The 21,604-nt window shown below is 34.5% G+C and overlaps 1 long non-coding RNA gene across 1 annotated transcript in view; it reads right to left on the bottom strand.

Annotated features, from left to right (window-relative positions):
- Nucleotides 1-132: 132 nt before the first annotated feature.
- The window catches only part of LOC139589992 (uncharacterized), a 31,551-nt gene continuing 10,079 nt past the window's right edge, over nt 133-21,604 (bottom strand). The window contains exons 5-6 of the long non-coding RNA XR_011679181.1: nt 8,274-20,329; nt 133-557 (exon numbers count right to left, since the gene is read on the bottom strand). This is a non-coding gene — a long non-coding RNA (uncharacterized lncRNA). The remainder of the gene's footprint in view (nt 558-8,273; nt 20,330-21,604) is intronic.

The following is a 21,604-nucleotide window of genomic DNA, read 5'->3' as shown; positions in this document are numbered from 1 at the left end:
TGTAGCTAACTTACATGCATCTGTGCAGGTAATCCCAAGAAATTTATGGGGTTTGCATGACAGTGTACAATTAGAAAAGCTAATTGCAATCTAAAAGTTTCTTTGGAACCAGGGAAACTACCGACATAAAGGAAGTTAAAGTAATAAGTAATGGCAGTAATATATAATTTTATATATATATACATACATACATACATATGTATATGTATGTGATATTAATGAAATACTGACTTCTACTACTAAATGAACACCAGATACTATATAATTTTTTTCCCAAAATGGATGGTAAGGGTTGGATGGTAAGGATGATTGTCCCATTTAAGAATGTTTTTCCAGAAATAACATTGCTGTGGTTGTCAGGCCCACTTGGTGAGGTACAGATAGGATACAATTCAGTTCACCTGCCTTCAGCAGCCTAGAAGATGGCTGCATATTCCAACCTAAGGGGTGACTGTCCTCTGTGGTGAGCATCTTCAGAAGGCAGCTGACATCTCCTTTCTCAGATAACTGGGGAATTGCCCTTCTGGAGCTAGCTCTTCCATTGACTACAGGAGGAGCTTAGAAGATGTATGCAAACAAGTTGTTTAAATGTCATATATAAATATCATCCTCTGACATATGTTTTCCAAAAAAACATAATTGTCAGAGGTAATAGTTTATTAAATAGTTTATTTACAGCAGTAGGGTGATCCAGGTGTTTTAAACGTAGAGGTGCCTAAATATTTTGCTGGACCTTGGTTTAAATCTTGCATCTTTTCTCTTTCAGTTGCTGAAGTTCACCAGCCCAAGACTGCTTTCAGTAGCTGCCATCCTTAGTTTCCTGGCTGAGCTGCTGTTGAGATTGCTTTCTAGGCTATTAAAATTAAAATGAGCCAGCATAAACCATTGAAATAATAGATCGTTTCTGCTTGCCTGCTTTGCTAACCAAGTCTCTTTGAAATAAATTAGGGAGTGATCACACAAGTAATTTAACCAGTGGATCTGGCAAGGCAGTGTTCTCTGGCAAGAGGATGGCAACAAACAGTCGGGGGTTGGCTGGGGTTGGTAATCTCTTCAGCTCGTCCTGTGGGAGCAGTAATGCAGAAACAATTACACAAAGCTCCCAACTGTATCTTCTTTTGAGGGCCATCATTTGTTTTCATCCAATAGTCTGCAGCCCCCTCATTTACCACCAGAAATAATGCTATGGTTTCCTGTTACTCATGTAAATATAAGCAAAAGAAAGAACTTCATATTCTAAGTAAATAAACCTTGCAGGATATGACCCATTTAGACCCACTTGTATTAAGAGCATGCAACTCTGAATCATAAGGAAACAAGTTTGCAGTTTACAGGTTGGACTTTCACTGATGTATTTTATAGAAAAAGAATGCCTTAGAAATTCAAAATAGTGAGACACTATAGGAGAACTCCAGGAGTTGACATAAAGTCAGAAAAAGAAAATAAAAACAAAAGGAGAAACTGCTTTACCAATGGTGGTTTTTTTGGCAAAGTCATCTTGGAATTTGATAAAAAAAAAAGGTTATCTGTCTGTTTAATTCCTGAGATATTAAATGTTTAAATACTGACACTTATTCATTAGGTTGTGTGTTAATAAGTCTATTGCTGGGAAACTTGTTCAAAAAAGAACATCTCTGCAGTTCCTATGTTGGTAATGTAGCTGTTTGACATTAACTCTTGGAGGAATCTAATTCTTTGACACAAGAGAGATATTCTGCTGTTCAGCTCTCTTCTGCTCTTCCAAGTGTCATCCTGTCTTGCTGCTCTATGAACTACCTGAATTTGAACTTTATGTAACTTGATAATATATAGAATTTGTGTCTTAAACATTTTTTCTGTAAAACATGTTTGCTCAGATTTTAAAGTTCAAAAGATATCATCTATCAGTTAAGTTTTGCATGTATAATTCTTTGCATTTTAGATAATTCTCATTGTTTTATATAACTGCAGCATTGAATTTTTAAATAGCATTTTAGTATGCATTCGAGTTGTACTTTTTCAGTGTACAAAATTTGTTAATTATTACTGCATTAGACATTTTTACAAAATTATTGACATTTTCTGAAATTACATATAACTAATTTGGAAAATCTCTAAAAGGAATTCTACTTAACACAGCTGTGAAACTACTTTAGGTGGCTAAATAGCTTCCACACTTGTAAGGTCCTTACTTTTTTCTATCACATATTAAAATTTTTCTCATAATTTTTTCTAATTGCACAGAAAATGTGAGCCATCAGTTTGTTCAAACTAATACTAGTTACTTTTGGCTGAATGTTTTTAATTTGCTTTGTGAAGAGAGTTCATAAATTTTTTTTCCTCTCCTATGATATAAATTTTGCACGATTTCTCATTAATGTGAGCAATCAGAATGCCACACTCTTTTCTCACTGTGGTGACTAGTCTTTGCTGGTAATTGAATGGTAGCCTTAAACAAGGTGAGGTCAGGCTTATTTATCTGACACCATGAATTCTATGCCTGTGTAAGAGGGAAAAAGGATGTTTTTTTGCCCTCAGGGTATTAGTCATGGTCCATAGGTTCGTGGGAAAAATGTAGGAAGTCTCAAAAGTTTGTTCCTATTATTTCAAATTTTCTTAGACTCCATTTGAATCCCAAAGTGAATTTTCTATTATTCCTTTGAAGGGAGCATAGGAGGGTACCAACAGTCTTTGAGGAGCAACACCTGCAGTTGCATTCAAAGGCATGACTTTTCCAAGCAGCTTCTGAGCTGCCTGGTATTGTCCCAGGAAGGATAAAGGCCTAGGTTTTTACCTGACTGGCAGAACATTCCACCACCAATAGAACTCTAAACATTGTTTTAGAAGTAATGAGTCCTGCTGGTTTCATCCTGCAAGACCTTGAAATCCCACAGGGCAATGTGGTAAGAAATAAAACAGAAGGCTGAGGCTTTTAATGAGTTTCCTATCCACAGATGCCATCAAGCTTTTATACTATTCATTTTATTTCTACAGCTTCAACAAAGGAATCCAAAGTTGTGGGCAATACTCTGACAAGTGCAGTTCACAAACTCGGCAGAAATCTAGACTTTAGACAATAAAAGATCATTGAAAGAAGTAAAAGAAAAAGTAAAAGAATAAAAAAAATGAACTTAAATATGGGATACTTTACTTTCAAAAAGTGAACATAGTGCAATTCAGACAAGTTAAACTGCTCAGAGCATAGAATGGCTGCAGGTTTCCATAATGTTTACAGAGGTTATGATGACAAAGAAAAGTGTACTGAATAGGGCCAACGAGAGGTCAGTGTACATTTTGGGAATATCCTTAAAGCCACACTAAATTGACAATTATCTTCATTTATCATTCATTCAAATCTGAATTTTTTGAAGTCTTCCATACAGTCAGAGAAAATGAAGAATTTTAATGAAGAAGCAGTGTATCTGTTATGAGAAGATGAAGAGAAAAGTGTCTGTACCTATATACAAGAATGTAGAATATGCATGTGTGGGTTTGGGAGACATTACATTTTATAATACTTTTTCCTCATTTTACCTGAGAAAATCATCATTTTCAGGCCCTTTGTTACCGGAAAATCATTGCCTGGAACAAATGTGGAATAAAGAAATACAATGTCTACGGACCTCCAGTCCAAATTGAATAATATCATGCTGGTTGCCCTTGATTCATCCCTAATAAAATATGGAAGATTTTGTGACTGTAAGATAAACAAACTCGACAAGTTGGAAAATGTGCCTTTCACTTTAACCTCTCAGCCTCTGTTCAGATACAAATGAAAATTCTTGTTGATAAGCGCATAAATATTTTGTTCTCAGTATTTTCTCCCTGCAGTTGTCATGAACAAGTCTGTGTTGAATGCTTTTATGAGGATGGTCCAAACCAGATCAAATGCGACAAAATGCTTTCATTGTAACATGGAAAGGTTTATTGTTCTAAGATTCCCAGTACAATTTTGCAGTCTTTGGAATTTTCACAGAAAGATAGAATCCACTATAAACCAAATATCCATCAAGAAGAGTTTTTCTTTTTGAGATGTGCACGTCAATGGTTTTGAGATGATGAAACTATTGATGACATATAAAAAATAGACATTTCTGAAAACAGTAACAGCATGGACTCCTTATATATGTGCAATGCGCTGTTATCTAAATTTCAAGATTTGTCTTTGTTTTAGTTTTCATTGATACAAGAATACATGTAATAGGTAAAAAATCTCTACGAGTTGTGGAGAGCTATGAGAACATATTATAAGTATCAGAATCTTTTCCTGTTCAGCGTTAAATTCAGAAAATGATGTTTACTTCATATCTAGATTTATATGTTTGTAATTTTAGCTGTGGACTGCAAACATTGACTCAGCCTCAGCCTTTTGACTCATGACCAAGTAGGTTGAAATGAAGAGATGAGCTTGAATGCCTCAAACTTCTGTGTGCATTCATTCTAAGAATTTTCCAGGGCTCTCAGAAACATTTAGACAATCAGGATTTACAGCTCCACATTTTGGCACTTCTCTATTCTGAACATCTCTCATTCTGTCTTCTGTTAGTCTCTTACACTAATTATCTGTACAATGTTTAAATTTTACTATTTATTATTGAAAGGAGACTGTCATTCCATCTTCACGTTCTCTTTGAAATGTCTCTTTTTTCTAATATCATGTGTTTAAATTTAAATAAATCATGTGTTATTCATGATGTTGTCATAAAGACAGCAATGGAAGAATTGGCTTTTGAAGAATATTTGTTGTATATATGCTGCATAATCATATATACATGCATAGACATACGTACATATATTATACATTACTATACTATACATATATTATACTATTACTATTACCAAACCTCATTTGTACAGAGCAAAATAGTGCAGTATTGTCATGTTTTACCTTTTTCAATAAAAAACTTCCAGCTGTTAATAAATGAAGCAGCACCTAACATATAATGCTGCCAGTAATGACTAACCAGATGTCTGCAGATAATTCCCAATATTCATTAAGTATTACAGCTTTTAAAATAGATTGAAATTACTTAAAAATCAATGGGCATATTAAATGTATAACTTGCAGCTACACATTCTTACCACTTTCCATAAATTCTTACTCCCATATTTCTGTTAGCAAAGCTTAATTCAACACTTTTTGAAATCAATTGGCCCTTTTAAATGAAATTTGGCATTTCTCAAATCTGAACATCTCTCTGTTAATATTTTACTAAAAATGAGCAAATCATGCAAATCATTGATTGTAGCCTCTAGTTTTTACAGAAGTCTAAAATTAAATTCCAGACCTATAGCTGAATTTACAGCAGCTAAATTGTCTGCTCGGCGCTCCAGCTCCTTCAGGAAGGCTCTAGTTTGGTATGGGAACCTTGAGCACAACATTTGGTTTTAACACTGGTATTTGGCACTCAGATCAATTTTCTAGAAATGTCCATAGCGCCTACTATAACTTGATAATATCCTGGAAAAGTTACTTGATATTTAGTAATGTGAATGAAGGAAAATTAGTATTAAAGCAATCATGATTAAAAAATGTTATGATTTAAGCTTATGTGGCTGTTTTTGGTAAAGCCATAAAATTCCTTCTTTGTCTTTCAGTGAACTTCACACTGAAAAAAACCAAAATAAAATATTAAAGAAGGTAGAAGGACTGGTTTGAGAAAAAAATGTTGTAAATTATGTTTTTTTCTAGTTGAGTACAAGTTTAAGTGCTAACTAGTATTTCAAACACTTACCATGAGATATCAAACAGCATGTGCTTTCTATTTATATTGGTTACCAATCTCAATATTCAGAGGAAGAGTGTATAAAGTTAACAAGCAATTATTTGGCAAATTAGTACTCAACAACCCTGAGTAAATAGGAAGTTTGAAACCTATCTGTTATACAGCTACTTTAATTTGCATAGCACACTGGTGTGTTTGCTTTGCAAATACTTTGCAATGAATCATCATTTGTACTATACAGTCCAAAGAAAAGCAATCAAAATTCACAGCAAGACAATGAAATTAATTATAACTGTTGAATTCTGTGGTGGTAATTCCTCCTCATGCAGGAAGATTAATTGCATTGCACTTTCCTTGCACTCCACTAAATGATCTGATGAATGTATAATCATTTACAGATTTTTCAAATGCTGAAAATTGATTACCTTTGATTAGCTCTGATCTGCACAAAGAGCTCTGACAGAGTATCAGTGAAACATTACAACATTACAGACAAAGTAACAAATGATTTAATTACCAGTGTGCTTATTAATGTTAGATTCCCTGCAGTGATCCTGGCAAATCAGGGACCTGTAATAGACCTGTGGGTTTCGCTGAATTCCATTAGGGTTTAAATAATATTTCTCACTATTTCTCAAATCCTTCTTTTCATGGCTTCTTAATAACTCTAATTAATTCTAATTTGCACAAAAATCCATTGCATCTCCATAAACTTTTAATTAGATGTAAAGTAAAATAAGTCACTGCTTTCAGAGACTGGGGAAAATGCAAACTGTGGCTTTATGTGCTTCCAAATAAGTTTTTCATTAACAAAAGATATTTCTCTGCAAAGCTTTTTAATGAAAGTTCAGAACTAATTTTGAATTAGGCATGTGTTTCAGCTCTACACTTTCAGCAGCAAACATAATAATAGTTGCTTATAGATGAAGCGAGAGGAAAAAACAGGATGGTAAAATGTTTAGCTGACAAAATGGTAAACATAAATTTAATACTTTTTTTATGTATTGCCAATATATACATTCACTCATTTTGTTAATTGTGGTAGATAAAACACTCTGATTAAGCAGCTACACTGTACACTGAAAGACTATTTGAAAATTAAATAGCAAAGGAACACTAGCCCAGTTACAGACCACGCTGAATGTTGTTGGCACAAACAAATCAGGCTTTTCTATGCTTATACTAGTGAACACTTAGATCAGTTCAGATTGGCAGCTTCTGTGGTTTTCTCTGGTTTTATGTCATTATATATGACATTAAATTATTATGAAGCAATGACAATGAAAACCCAGATGATCAGAGAAGTCAAACAGAGCTAAAATTAAGCTCTGTGTCTGCAAGTGTTTCTTAGAGAAAAAAAAAAACAAATGTAGGTAATTAAAAGCTTATTTAGCACTGAAGTATTAATACATAGACAACTTATAATAATATTTTTGTATTTCTGTTTTGTGGGAAAGGAGGGACTGTAATAGTGCAGGTGTTACTTTGTCATTCGTAATGCACAAGACGGAAAACTTAAAAAATAGAAATATTCAGCCCCCAGTGTGGATGATTACATTTATTACATTCACTGCTGTCAGCAGCTGAAAAGCTATCCATCACACTGAAACAGCGACGAGAGTCAGAAGTCTCTTTTTGTGGAGAAATATTGAAGTCAGATTGTTGATGTCAAAAGTCAAACTCTAGTTCAGCTATCTGTTTTATGAATCTGACTGAGACACATTGTGCCTGTGTTCAAACTGATATCTAGCAGAGCTCATTTTAGCAAATGTGTGATATAGAAGTCAGAAAAACATTCATACCAGCAAAATATTAAGAGGAAACTGATAGGGCACTCAACTGCTTTTATATTTAAATATCACATCATTCAATAATCATGCATTTATTTTTCAGTGGCGGTTATAAAACTTGCTGTATATAATACAATGATGATATTGTACTTTCATACAGTAACCCCAAAAATATTTTATGTGCACAAAAGCATTTGAAATGTGACTGCTTTTACCTCACTAACATGGTTGACATGGGTATAATTTTTTTTCAGTTTATTTTGGATACACATATGCACACATACATACACACATACATACACGTGTGTGTATATATATGAGGGATGATGCATTCAAGTAGTTTCAAAAGGCAAGCAGAAGACTTACATGGAGATACACTGACATAAGGATGAAGCAGTGCACATACAATAGCTGAGTGAGAAAATCCAGTGTAGTCATGATGAGGAAAAAAAAGAATGTATTAAGCCCTTAAAGACTGATTACACGTTCACCGTTGGAATGATATGTATTTACTGACCGCAGCTACCATTCACTGTACCTTGCTAGAACAGGAGGGATTCTTAGAAAAGCAATACTGAATAAAAATGTCTAAATGTACTTGCAACTCTCTATTTCTTCAGGTCTGACTTCTGGAAAAGTGAATAAATCAATTGCTCTGTTTCATTTCATCAGAATTTTTAAAACAAAATTTTACAAATAATTGGGAGGCAAAGAGGTTCCAGATAATAAAATGTATTCCATTAAAAAACACTAAAAATAAAACAAGAAATGTACTCACAGCTTGGGGAGTACTACTTAATATGAGTATCTTCAGTAGTTTACATTGAATATTTTAAAAGCGTTTCTTAAGGAAGGTGCTTTCTAGCTGAGAGAAAAACGTATGCGCTACACGTTATTGAACTTGCTACCGTCACCGCAGATTTTGTTCTGTTTAACAAAAACAAGCACAGTTTGTGAATTCAAGTCAGGGAGTTCCTTTTATTTTTGCTAATTTCACCATCCTTTCTCTTTTTAAGCACAGCCCTCAGGGTACATGATGTAATGGTCACCATTATAGTACGGAACAGGAAAAAAGGGTATCATGAAATGCAGAATTGAATGGTATTCTTAGAAAAAAAATGTATGCCAGATTTTTTCCAAGGGAGCTCTACTCAAAAACAAACAAATATGCAGATACTGTAGAAAGCTTCTTGAATCATCATTAGTGGTTAGAAAAAAAATTGGCAGAAAGAAAGTGGACGGTTTAAAAAAAAAAAGCAAGCCAAAATGGAAGGACTAATTCAATGATACCAGATGTAACACATGACTGTGGGGATTGAAGGGTCATGAGTTTGAGTCAAAACTCAACTTCGAGTTAATTGGCTGGCAGTGGGGCTGCACAAATTGCAGAGATAGAGTACTTGTTTCCTAGTGCAGGAGGTCAGCCTTCTTATGCATTTGCACTCTTTGCATGGCATCCAAGAACTAACACTTTTATTTGCTAGAAAAGAGTTTGCTTGCTTGTCATCTTTTTAAGGAGAAGAAAAAGAACTGGCTGAGCATAAAACAGAATGACACATTTAAAAAGATTCAAAAGCTGCTCTGTCTTGAACTACATGTATTTCCTTCTTCGTTTTTTTGTCTCTACAAACAATCCAGAAAACAAATGGTACACAATAGTTTCAGGGAATATTTTAACCCAGTGTTATGAATTCATTGATATGAAAACCATATATAAAATATGTAATCTTAACATATTTTCCCTTTGAAAAGACCAATATAGTTTTTTCCACCTTATCCAAGTTGAAATGTTATTATGCTTAAAAGAGAAAAATAATTGCCACTACCGACTTTGCTGGGGGAAAGAAAATATAATGTTCCTTAAAACATTTAAATGGGCAAGTGGGAAGAATTAAAAAAAAAAAAAAAGCTTCTAGCTGTGTGCGTGGAAACTCTGGCTATGTGCCTGAGACATACAGCAAAAAACAACATATGGAACTCACCAGTTCCTAAAATCCCTTTCCACAAAATTCATGCCACTCCTCACCACAATAAAATGACTCACAGAGGGGTGTGTTTTATGCCTCCCAGGCAGAACTCCCTAGTCCACAATTAGTCTATCCATTGAAAGGCCAAAATACCTTATTGTTTTACTTGCTGTATAATTATCTGTTATGATGAACTGTGATTCTAAGGACTATTGTCCCTAGGCTTGGATCTGTGTGTGGAGCAGTTCCCTGGCTGAAACCCAGGAGTGGACCTTCCATTTAGAATCCATGCCTGAGTGATTTCTCCAGTCTCTCCCTGGCTGGCTGAAACAGGGACTGTTTCTGCATGATTTCTTGGGTTGATGAGAAGCAATTATGCCTTAAATGAAGTCATTCATGTCTGCCATTTTGTTTGCATATTTTTCAGCATTCACCTGTTATTAGACCTGTTTTTAAACTGTAAACTAGTTTCAAGTAGACTTTTGTGTCTAATGTGGTTTGGTAATCAGAAAAAAATATATATGTAATGTTTTCTTCACAAATCACTCAAGCAGGAAATCTAATAGAGTGATTTAGAAGTAAAATAGCATTTAAGAATGTCCCAGACATTTCATTTCTGAAGTGATAATGTACAAAGATAATAATCTTGAGATATTAAGTAGGATTTTTAATGTGCATTATTTAAATAACCTTATCTGGTAGAGAAGATTGCCAAAACAGCTACTTTACTCCATTTAAATTTGGTAATACTGGTAGTGTAAACAAAATACTACTTTAATATTTAAGAATATATTTATATGTACGACAAGAAGATATTGTGTGCCGTTTTTCAGAATTCCTTTAATCTCTTTAAACAGACAGATTTTCTTTTGCAAAGCATTTACTTCTGAATGCTCCTAAATTATTATAAAAATTCCTTCACTATGTATAGAATCTTCTAAGTAGTTAACAAATAATTTTCTGCTTTCATTCTCAGTGTCTGGTAAAGCTTTTCCACAAAGCAGTTTCCAAGGTGATGTTAGGTACAATGTTGATAAAAGGTAGCCATGCCATGAAAACAAATACTGTAGAAAGAGCTTTGTCAATTTGTATTAAGCTGGATATATTTTATGCTAATTTACCAAATCTTTTGTTGATTTGTCAGGCTTCTGAATGCTTTTTTTTTTTTTTTTAATGAAGATGAGTGAATTTTGATAGATGCAATTTATGTCTGAGTATCTCCTCCCAAGAAACAAATTACTTTGTCACATTTTTCCCCATGGTAAATATAAAAGACAAAAAAATATGTAGTCCTGACAGATCTTTATATAATTGTAAAGCTTAAAACACAAACCAATTTCCAGATATTTGAATGAATTGTATGTGTAGATCACTGATTAAAACTGTAAATGCACTTAGAAAAAATTCCTCTTTTCATATTGAATAATCCCTATAGCAAAATATAATGAAATTAAACTGACAATATAATCTTGGTTTTTTTAAAGTTTATATAAAACATTGGAAGGAAGTTGTGAGTACTTCTAAGTGCATAATTTATCAGGGTAGAAAAGGGTTTTTTATTGTTGTTGTGGGCTGTTTTTTCAGAAGAGACTTGTACTAAGGTGACCTCTACTGTTTAAAAAAAAGGCTTGCAAAAGCAGCCCTCTCTTAAATCATCCAACAATCCTAAATTGCCAAGACAGACATGGATACTGCCGTGCTTAAAACTATTTATTTAATTCACTGCCATTTGGATTACTACAAATGATTTTAAGGTTTCTTTCTCATACACTGGAAAGTTCCCCTGCCATTTACTTCCTAGCCATTTGCGTGCAAATTCTGCCTGTACTGGGATGTCTGCCATTAAATTTTCTTCACACTGAAGGGTTTTCTCTGCTCCTGGTGGGGCGAAGTCATGACCCAGAAAAAAATTGATTCATGAATTCTCAGGGTGCAACTAAAGAAGAGAGGAAATATGCCTTGGCTGAGCTCCTACTAGTGACAATTTAAAACCTGTAATTAGTTTGGATTCAAGCTGCAAAAGGAATCTGAATTTAAAATGCATTAATTCAAACTGATATATTAACTTTAACAAAGTAGATCAATTATTATGTAGAATCATTATTACAGTCTGTTTTGCTAACTGTTGGATTCCAGACTTTATTAACTTAGATTTTATTAGAAAATGTAAGTAATTGCTTGCGAACACTTTATGTGATGGTTTTCTTGGTGAAAAAGAACTTTTTATTGAGGTTAGTTAGCTTTAACACCTCAGTTATGGATTCTATTTTTGTAAATTCCCATCATCCACATGCTGCACAATGGTTGAGGCCACTTACCCCCCGCTGATATCAGGACCCCACATCCCCTTTAGCTAACTCCCTGACATTTCTATGAACTACACAGCTGAAATGTTATACAGTAATTAATGTTGATCCTGGCACACACACAGCCTCCAGTACAAATTAGGATAGAAAAGGTTATCATAATATTTTGCTAGACTGTTTGGTAGACTTGAATTGCTCCCTGTGGGGGACAAACAAGAAAAGGTATTTTTAAGATTTGCATGCTGGAGGAGCATCCAGGTATTTTTATTCAGATAAAGCAGAAACTGTTTTGAACATTTGGTCTGGGAAATGTTAGTCTTGCTATTGGCATGTTTTGATACCTGTGCAGTTGGAGTCCCTTAGGAGCAGTTTGCTTTAGGTATGTGTTTTCAAAGATGAAACAATGTATGGTGACTAAAACTCTTAACCAAAGCTCTGTTATCTTCTGGAGTTCAAATCCAGGTACAACCAGCAGCTGGATCCTCTCGGACTGTCAGTGGTGTCTGAAAAACACTCAGAGACTAAATAATTTAGATTACACCATTCTGACCTGTATAATTGTTTAAATGAGTAATGCAGCCACTAACTGAAAGAGGTCAACCATCTGTAGAGGAAACATAGAATTTGGTTTCATTTCCAAACAAACTTTTGAAGCGCCATACTGTGGGAGGTAGGGAAAAGTCTGCTGACAGATCAATGGCTTATCTGCTACACCAAGGTTAAAACTTCTATCACTTGTAGAAAGCAATGTTAATAGAAAATGCTCCTGAGAGAGTAGGCTTAGCACAAATAAAACTTGATCCACTCAATATGCCATTAATTGTCTTTTTTTAAATTTTTGTGCTTTACAATGAATGTGCTTTAAACAGTTGTGATGAGTATTGATGGATTCTCATTAATCACTAAGGAAGACCACAACCTTATTTAAATTTTTTTTGAAAAATTAGATTCAACATGGAATCATGGAATTGCTGGATAGTATATGGCCTGCCAGTTTTCTTATTTTTAGGAAAGGAAAAACCCTACAAAAATTGCTGTTACATTATAAATTACAATTTCACATCTCTTCTGAAAATGTGAAGAGAACAGGTTCCTCATCTAGGAACAGGCTTTTGTGTATTTGTGCCCTGAATCTTTTTATTTAGAACATATAAGTATATATATTTGCCTTTCCACTCATGCCTTGAAATGCCTGTTTTCATGAGTAAAAAAAAAAAAATTTGCATTTGAAAGGATTTTTTTTTTATTTTATTTAAACCCCAAAGTACAATTTGCCCTACCAGTTTGTGCACAGCAAGCACAAGGTAAAACAATATTCCCAATGACTAATGTCATCTTTGTAATTTTGAGAGTGATTTTGAGAGTGAGTGTAATTTTGAGAGTGTCTGTAGCGGCATCAAAGTTTTTCCCTGTCATTTCCTGTCTTGTTTTGTTTGGTTTTATTTTTTTTAATTTTTTTTATTAGAGAATATATTTTATATGCAGGCTGAACCTCACTTAACACTGCACAAGATTGCAACTCGACAAACATATATTATTGAATGACGCCATTCATCACATTCAGAAACAGAAGTGAAGGCCAATTTCATTTAACAGACAGTGTGAGGACTGCTGCAGAATGAACAAATGGTACTTTGTAAATGTTGCCCCACTCATTTATTAAAGCTCTCTTAAAAGATAACTGTTCTTTGGAGATACTAGACAGAATATAAGTTTTCATACTGAAATTAAAAGTATATTTTCCCCTGAAAACATGCTCAAAATTGTATAAACTCACAGAAACCAATACACATTGATGAGGTCGAGAAATCCATTATGATTTCTCACCCAGTGGTGAACTTCATCCTTTTATATGGGGAACAGAGTGAATTTGGAATTATCCCAAAACAATGGTTACAAATCCTCCTGCAAAATTCTTACATAGTAGGAGGCTAGAACAATTTGAGAAGAATGTTCTCAAAACACAATGCATTAATGATGAAAAAGAACCATGTCTGTGTCTGAAAAAATATTCAACCTTTTCAGGTTAGGACTGGGTTACCCAGACTATTCTAGTGGGAAAATATTCATCACAGGTGTGAGATTTAATGTGTCCCTTTGTCTTTATCTCTGAATTCTTTGCAGCTCAGTGCCCGAACCTGAAGCTGTAAGGACTAAATTATGTCCCTCCTAGGACTGCTTTGTGGCCAGATACAGGTTTGAATATAGGAACCCATAACCTATATTCTCTAGTTGGCTGAATATATTAGCCATTATAACATAATGTATCAGATATATGTATTAGAGATGCAGTGAGACAAAACAGAAAGGGATGATTTGAGAGTCAGTCAAGGATGAGAGCATGAGCTGTAAATCTCAGCTTTTCGTAGGCGCCTATGACAAGACTTTAGACAATCTTGACAGGTGTGTCACAAGGCATTGACTGGGAATAGGTATATTCCAGAGATGGACATACAATCCTTGTTTTTGTAAAGAAAGGATGTCTTGTTAATCTTGACAATTTAAACTCTGAACCTGAAACATGTTGAGGGATTTCAGCAATAGCTTCTATAAGGAAATTTCAAATAGATGTCTTTTTATTCCCAGACATAGATCATATTTTTGGAGTTACAAGTTTGAATATAAAAATATAAAATATTGCTTTATTATCACAATTATGATATTATTTTTGCTACCATAAATATTCTGTACTACAACACACATTGAAAACTATGTAAATAATCATGTTCTGCTAATTACATTATCTTAAGTTAGAGTCAGTTGAGATAGTTGGATTCTAAATAATGTGAATGAAAAAAAAATCTCTTCTTGAATAGAAAGCTTTTGTAGGTAAGCAGGAATAGTCATCTGTATAAAAGATGAAACAGGGGCTAAGCGCTTCAGGGAATTTGCAAAATTGCTGCCACACACTCTGAGAACTCTTGACAGCTTGAACCACCCAAGCAAATGAGGTCTAAGGAATGGATATCCAGCAAGTATAAAAAGGCAACATGATCTTCAAAATGGGCCATGTAAGTGAAGCAAGGAGTGACAGGTAATGACATTCAAGCAACAGATCTTCACTGCCTGTTCTTCATTTTTCCTAAATTACCATGTTTCAATAGAGTAGACAGATAGATTCATAGAGGTACAAATTAGGATTGAAATTTACAGTCCTCATAATGACATCTGTGAACATGAAGTTCTTCAAGAGTTCCAAATATGGCGATCTGGCTTTGCCAAAAGCAGGTAGATAAATGGTAAATAAATGGTAGGTTTTATGGTAAAGGGGCTTTTTATGGGGTTTTTCATTGTTTTTCTTGGTAATGGTGAGCATAAAAATGATACTACTATTAATCTGGTAACTAGTAATCACAAATTAAATTCACCAAAATTCACTCTTAGAATACGAATATGCTTTCTGATCTAACTAAGGGGATCTGCTGTAACTTCCAAGCAGATAGCAGATTATTTCAAAGAATATATGCATCTTTTAGTTCTAGTAGCAGAAGTACAGGAGCTAGAAAAAAAGTTTATTCTATTTTGTGGTACATTAATCTCTGCTAGTTTACACAGTTTCTGCCAGTTCCTGAATATGTGCATTCCTAAACTAAGGTTTATGAACATCATGAGGAACACATGCAGTGCAGCTGATGTTTGTCATTATCTGTTCTATACATCATCAAAATCATGATGTAGGAGTGTCATGTTATGGTACTGTACTGCCACATTTAAAAGATGGGTATTTTAAATGATGGATCTTTTAGGATCCTTTAAAATATTTTAATAGACTTCTTGTCTGTTAATTGATAAGCTAACTTTCCACATCCTGTTTAGATGGAAAATTTCAGGATATTGATGTAACACAATACACTCAGTTTCACATCCCACCCAGTACAACTGCTTTTTATTCCTATAAGCTTACCAGTCAGGTCCCATCACACGAGATGCAGATTGATAATTCAGGCTATTCACCAGTGTAATACCCACTTCATGGTTAGTTAGGGCATTGGCTATCTATTTTGTATTTTGAAAAAGATAACTTTCTTTTAAAATGATGTGCAGAAATGCAAATTAAAATAGACTCACATAGTTGTGATGACACTTTTTCCATTTGTTACAGTCTTCGCAATATTTTGTATTTTTCTTCAAGCATAATTTTGGAGACATTTAAATATAAGAGACACTAAACTGTCATTTAAAAAAAGTGTTTTGGTGAAGTGCTGGAAGCCCTAAAAGACTCAGTCGAGAGTAGGCAAATGAAAGGAACCAAAACTTTCTAGTTTCACACAAAATATTTTTATATAATTTTAATTTAATGTAATCATAGTACTGGATTATTGACAGTGTGTACTAAGGGTACAAAGTCCTGGAAAATGAAGATTGCACAATCTGCTGCATAGCTCACATTAGTAAGACACCATTTATTTCTACAGTGTCTTATGCTGTAAAGATAAAAATGAGTAATGATCTGGAGATTCTGCAAGATACAATTTCTTTAAAATCAATACAACATGAAGAACAGAAATAATATTTTATTTCTAATGGGAAGAAATGCTGGTTTATAATTGCAGTATACATTTGTATTTACTGCAGACAACATGTCTTCTCCTTTAAAGTATTTTAAGAACTGTTTGAGCCTCTTTTAAGTTACCAAACCTGGGACCTCTTGTACAAATCTGTGCCATCACATCAGCATGTAAGTGCACTCTGCATAAAAAAGGATGGGGATTGATTTAGGCCGCACTACGGAGCCAACCCCAGGCTGAGAGTAGCTTTATTCTCTGCTTGTTTTCTCAGCTTTTTATTCATTTGCAATGAGGGAGTGTGGTGCTTTTTTGAAAATGACTCTCTTGATGAGGCCTCTGATTGTAAAGTACTTTCAAACTGGGAACTTCACCACCTTTGTTGCTGAGTGGATAACTTTTCCATTAAAAAATATGAACCTGCTTTCCACCAGTCCCTTTCCTCCTTTTCATTATTGTTCGTGTGCATCGGAAGCAACTTTTCGTAGCAGACCACTTACAGGAAGCTAGCAAAAAAAGATACCCACGTTCCAGTGCAATTGCATGATAGCAACCAATATTTTCATTGCCAGGTGGTACTAATAGCAGTTCTCTAAATGCAACTAGTATTTATCTAATCCACTTTATCTCTGCAGATCTCCTCTAGGCTTCCCATCCCAATTTCATCTCCTTACAGTACCTGCACACCCAGTAAGTTGATACGAAACAATTCAATGAATTTTGTTACAAAAGTAACTGATTTAATGACAGACTTTCAGTGAGAATTTGTCCCTGGAAATGCTATGGTTTCTGCAGACTACTGCTCACTACCCACCCTACTTCCGCTCCTCGGATGCTTCTGCCTAGACTGAGCCCACATTGCCTTACTCCCTTGCTCTCAGAAATCTCTGCTTCCTCATGAAAATTGGATTTTTTTTCTCATCAGTATTTGGAATTTACCTCTTCTATACACTAACTGTTCTTCCTACTATACTATGGCTGTAGCTGTCAGATCTTGAAATCAATGGTAATTTACCAGTGAAAAAAAAGATAGATACTTAACATTTTAGCAAAAGTTTGGGCAATATTTAGCACTTGAGTGTTAAAAGAAGTGAGAATTCAAATTGTCAGCACTTAGCACTTTCATTCATATTCACTAATCTCAGGAAATTATGTCCTGAGAAACCGGCACATACTTAAAATTAAAACAGGCTGTTTAAAAAGGAGTCTGCATGGCATCATATTTGTCAGTATTCAAAGTAGAGACGATTATTTTTCTTTTTCTTATTAGGTTAGTAGCTGCATCTCTTAATAATTTATTGCCTCTTTGTTTGTGGCATCCCAGGACAGAATCTCTCACAACCCGTTATTGGAAGACATTACCAAACTCTGTCAAATTTGGATGTCAGATTATGTTATACATTATAAATTACAGCAGCAGATGTTCTTTTAAAAAGTTGTGGTTTCTTTAAATGATCTAGCTGATGCAACTCTTTGAGTCACTGTGGTGAGAGACAAAATTGATGACAGGCTGATTTAGTGGTGCACTTTTTAACCAACAGTTTGAAGAGATTAGGAGGTTGTCAGAAAGATATCAGGAGAGGTAAAGGGATTAATTTGAAAAGTAGTTTTAAATTAAAAAACAAAGAGTTTCTTGGAAAACCCTTTTAGAGGTGGGAGCACCTCATGGAAAATGGACCATGAAGAAAATGTTTCATTTGGTTACTTTTTTTTTTCCTTAGGCAGATGATTTCTTGATGCCCAGTACCCTGCTAATTTTCTTGGAAAAATGTAATGTGAACATTTCTTGGCAAACACATTAATCTGTTAATTTTCTTAAATATTTCTTCATCCCTGGAATGTTTGAGCCTTAACAACAAAAAAAGATATCAATCAAGTCAATAGACAGGAAAGTGTTTGGTTTGACAGTTAAATATTTTAAATAAAAAGTGTAATTGTCATTAAAGAAAAAGAAATGATGATAGAAAATTACAATTAAAATATTTTTTTAATATCTGTTGCAAAGTAAACTAATGTGCAAAAAATTTTAATTAAAATGTGTTTATAATTTAGAAATAATTTAACAGAAAATGCCAGCATGGAAAATGGGATATAGATAGACTGATAACATGTAATGCAAGACAGTGAAGTTTCCAATGTTATAAACAAGCCATAAAAATGATATCTTAAAAATAATATCTGCAGGTCCACTGTTATTTTTTGCAAGGAGAAGGCTACTCAAGCATACAAAGGGACTCTGAGAATTTTACTCCTGGAATTTCCGTGTAGTGGCTTAAATTGTGTGATTAATTGTCCCAGAAATAAGGTTGTTCAATTCTTTTCCATTAAAAGAGCTACTTTGCCAAAGCTTAGCAAACTTACCTGAACCCTACACAGATTTCTACCTTAAATTTGACATTTCAGTATTTTACTTCAAGCTAATTATATTTAATTATTTGTGTGTGTATACATGCACACGTAGATACATTAAAAAACCAAAGAGCTGCTGTCTCTAAAACCAGTAGATGGAAGAAAACCACCACAAGCCAAACACACCCCTAAAGAATTTGTTTCATTTTATAAAATTACTGAATCACTGTAGTTCATTTGTTTAGATGCTCCAGTACATAGCACCCCATGTACATTTAAGGTACTTATTGAAATTTGTTTAAAATTCATGCTGTTACAAGACCATGAAAAAAATCTGAGTTCACACATAATCAGCGTCCTTCTCTCCGGGCAATCCATCTCCAGTGTCAGAAAAGAAGCTGGCCTTCCAGATATCCACATATTGTCCCTTTTGGTTGGCATGCAATGTGGGCAGAGGTGGGTATGGCCTGACCAAAGTAAACATTTGCTCAAAATAAGCAGAAATATAGCCAAAGAACGGGAAGTAGCAGAAGCTGGAGCAACATATTTATGGATGGGAATGGGATCCGTATGGTGACACCAGATAATTGCAGAGACAGGGCTGAAGGGGGAAATGGATTGGGCATGACCAGGAAAAAGCGAGGACATGGAAAGCAAAGGCAGAGTCAATTGATCATTATGTTCTACAATCAGGGTTAAAAACAGACATGCAGAGAGACTTGCTTTTCTCAGTTAAAAAGTAGTTATGACGTTAATCATTTCATACATGGACCAGGGTTGAGTCACATAAAAAGTAGCTACTGTGTTGATGTTTGGTACCAGAAATTCCATGGATTCAGAAATCTTCTTTTTGACATAAAAGTTCTTTTTTTGAAGTTAGAAACTGTTCTAGACATGAGATGTTTGTTTCCTCAGTTAATGAATCAAAACAACTAAAGATGGTCTCTTTCCTAAATGTTGCAATTAATACTTTGATATAAACGCATAATGATGCAGACATTCACTAGATAATTCTATTCAATTTCTTCCAGAGAAGCCACATCTTTTTCAGTTAAACCAATAATTGTTTATACCTAGGTTGTCACTTACAGAGCAGGGATAACAACACCATCTATCTTCACAGAACTTTGTGAAGATAAATTAATTAGAATTTTTATAGCATTCAGATGCTGCAGTAGGTGTATCAAGATACAGAAGAACAAGTCTGCGGTGAATACCAAAAAAAAAAGGGAGATCACACTTTAAATAACTAGTCAAATGTTTGAATAACTAATCTTTTATCAAAACAGTCAGAGACTGTGCAAAAATAGATAGGCTGAAATAAAGAACCATGATAATGATACATGCATAAAGAGGCCAAAACAAAAGTGCTGCAACTATTACAGTTTTAGCATTGCAACATTTTGATTTCCTTTTTATAACCTCTTTTTAAAACCTCAAGGCTATTATTCTATATCTCAGTCTCTGTATGAAGAACAAATATTACCCACTGTAGTAGAAGAAATGTTTTGAAATCTTCCTTTTATATGTGTTTACATCGCATTCCTATGAGCTCAGAAGGACTGTTTCTTTGATTTTACTTGTTTAAAGTTTCATGTAAATATTCTATAAAGCACAAAAATTAGTCTCATCTTCCTTTTCCAGCTTTCATTTAATCCATCACATTACTCATTTTCTCCCTGTTTTAAAGGAGTGAAAACAAGTAACCTGTAAAAGAAAACAGAGGGTTGAAAGGCAAAGTACTAATATCAAGCAAGGAACAGTCATTTAAGAATTGTAAAGTATTCTCTGTGCATTACCTAGGAAGTGAGGTAATGCCTTGTGTTCCAGTCCATGCATGCCGGTAGCACATTTAACAGCAAAGAAAAAGGGAGAGGGAGAGGTAGGCTTGTTTACCTATATGCCATTGGCCTATGCTTAAACAAAAAAGATAATAATTTCAAAATATGTTTGAAATGATGCAGCTGTAAGCAGAGCAATGATCTTTCTAATAATATATCTCTATTCTTAAAATTATAATCTTCAGCCTACTCCTATTGCCATGCTACAGTAACTCTTTGAAATATTCGTTAATACAGGATTTAACAATCTTATTTGCTATAAATTCTATTGCTCTTTATTTTTGCTTGCATAATACAACCTTTGCATCCTGCCACAATTTCTCACAAAGATAATGTAAATGACTGCAGTGTGAAAACCATCTTATTCTTTTGGTTCACTAACCAATAGATTATTTGAATTTCAACCTTACTTAATCACATTCAGATTACCACAGAGTGGACTTTCAAATATTTTGTCAGGACACATGCTCTCCCATATATTATACCTCCCAGAGTGCTCCTGTATGGCTGTCCCCTATCTTGTGTTGATAACCACACCAAAGCAGAGGTTGTGCTGCCTTCAGAAACACACTGAGAACCATGAGTTAATCCAGGGCCCCTAAGCCTGTGCTGTGCCATCACCTCACCGCTACCGACACTACTATCGTTACCACTTACTGTTCTTGATGTTTCCCTACCACCTGACTCCACATACTGCTCAGTATTTTTTAGCACTCATCATCCAAATGCTGTAAAACCCACCATCCAAGTGCTTCAAAATACATGTGCAATATACATATATATACCCCCACGCTACCCACAGAGGAGTAGCAGAGCTGTAGACAAGCAAAACTGAGACAGCCAAGACAGAGTGACTGAGCGGAAGGCTGGGATGCAGAGTAAGAATCCAGAACATTCTTTTTGAATGCAGAGATCAGACATAGCCATAGGTACATCCTTGGCCAAAACAGTCTGTGCTAAGAGCATTCTCTCTCCTGTACTTGCTAGAAATCTGTCCAGTATTAGGGCTGAATAGGGTTGAAACCTTCATTCCATGCCTGGTAATAAGACTTAGAAATCTGTCTCCAACTGTTTGGCTAAAGTTTCAAGTACTGTAGGTAGTTCTTAATCAACAGGCTTCTTATAAAATCCATATATTTTA

The sequence above is a fragment of the Agelaius tricolor genome, unplaced genomic scaffold (genome assembly GCF_023055355.1).
Source record: "Agelaius tricolor isolate 1412-34295 unplaced genomic scaffold, bAgeTri1.0.p SCAF_5, whole genome shotgun sequence".
Classification (NCBI taxonomy): Eukaryota; Metazoa; Chordata; class Aves; order Passeriformes; family Icteridae; genus Agelaius; species Agelaius tricolor.
Note: the sequence above shows the minus strand (reverse complement) of the source record. Positions and strands in the feature narration are given on the sequence as shown.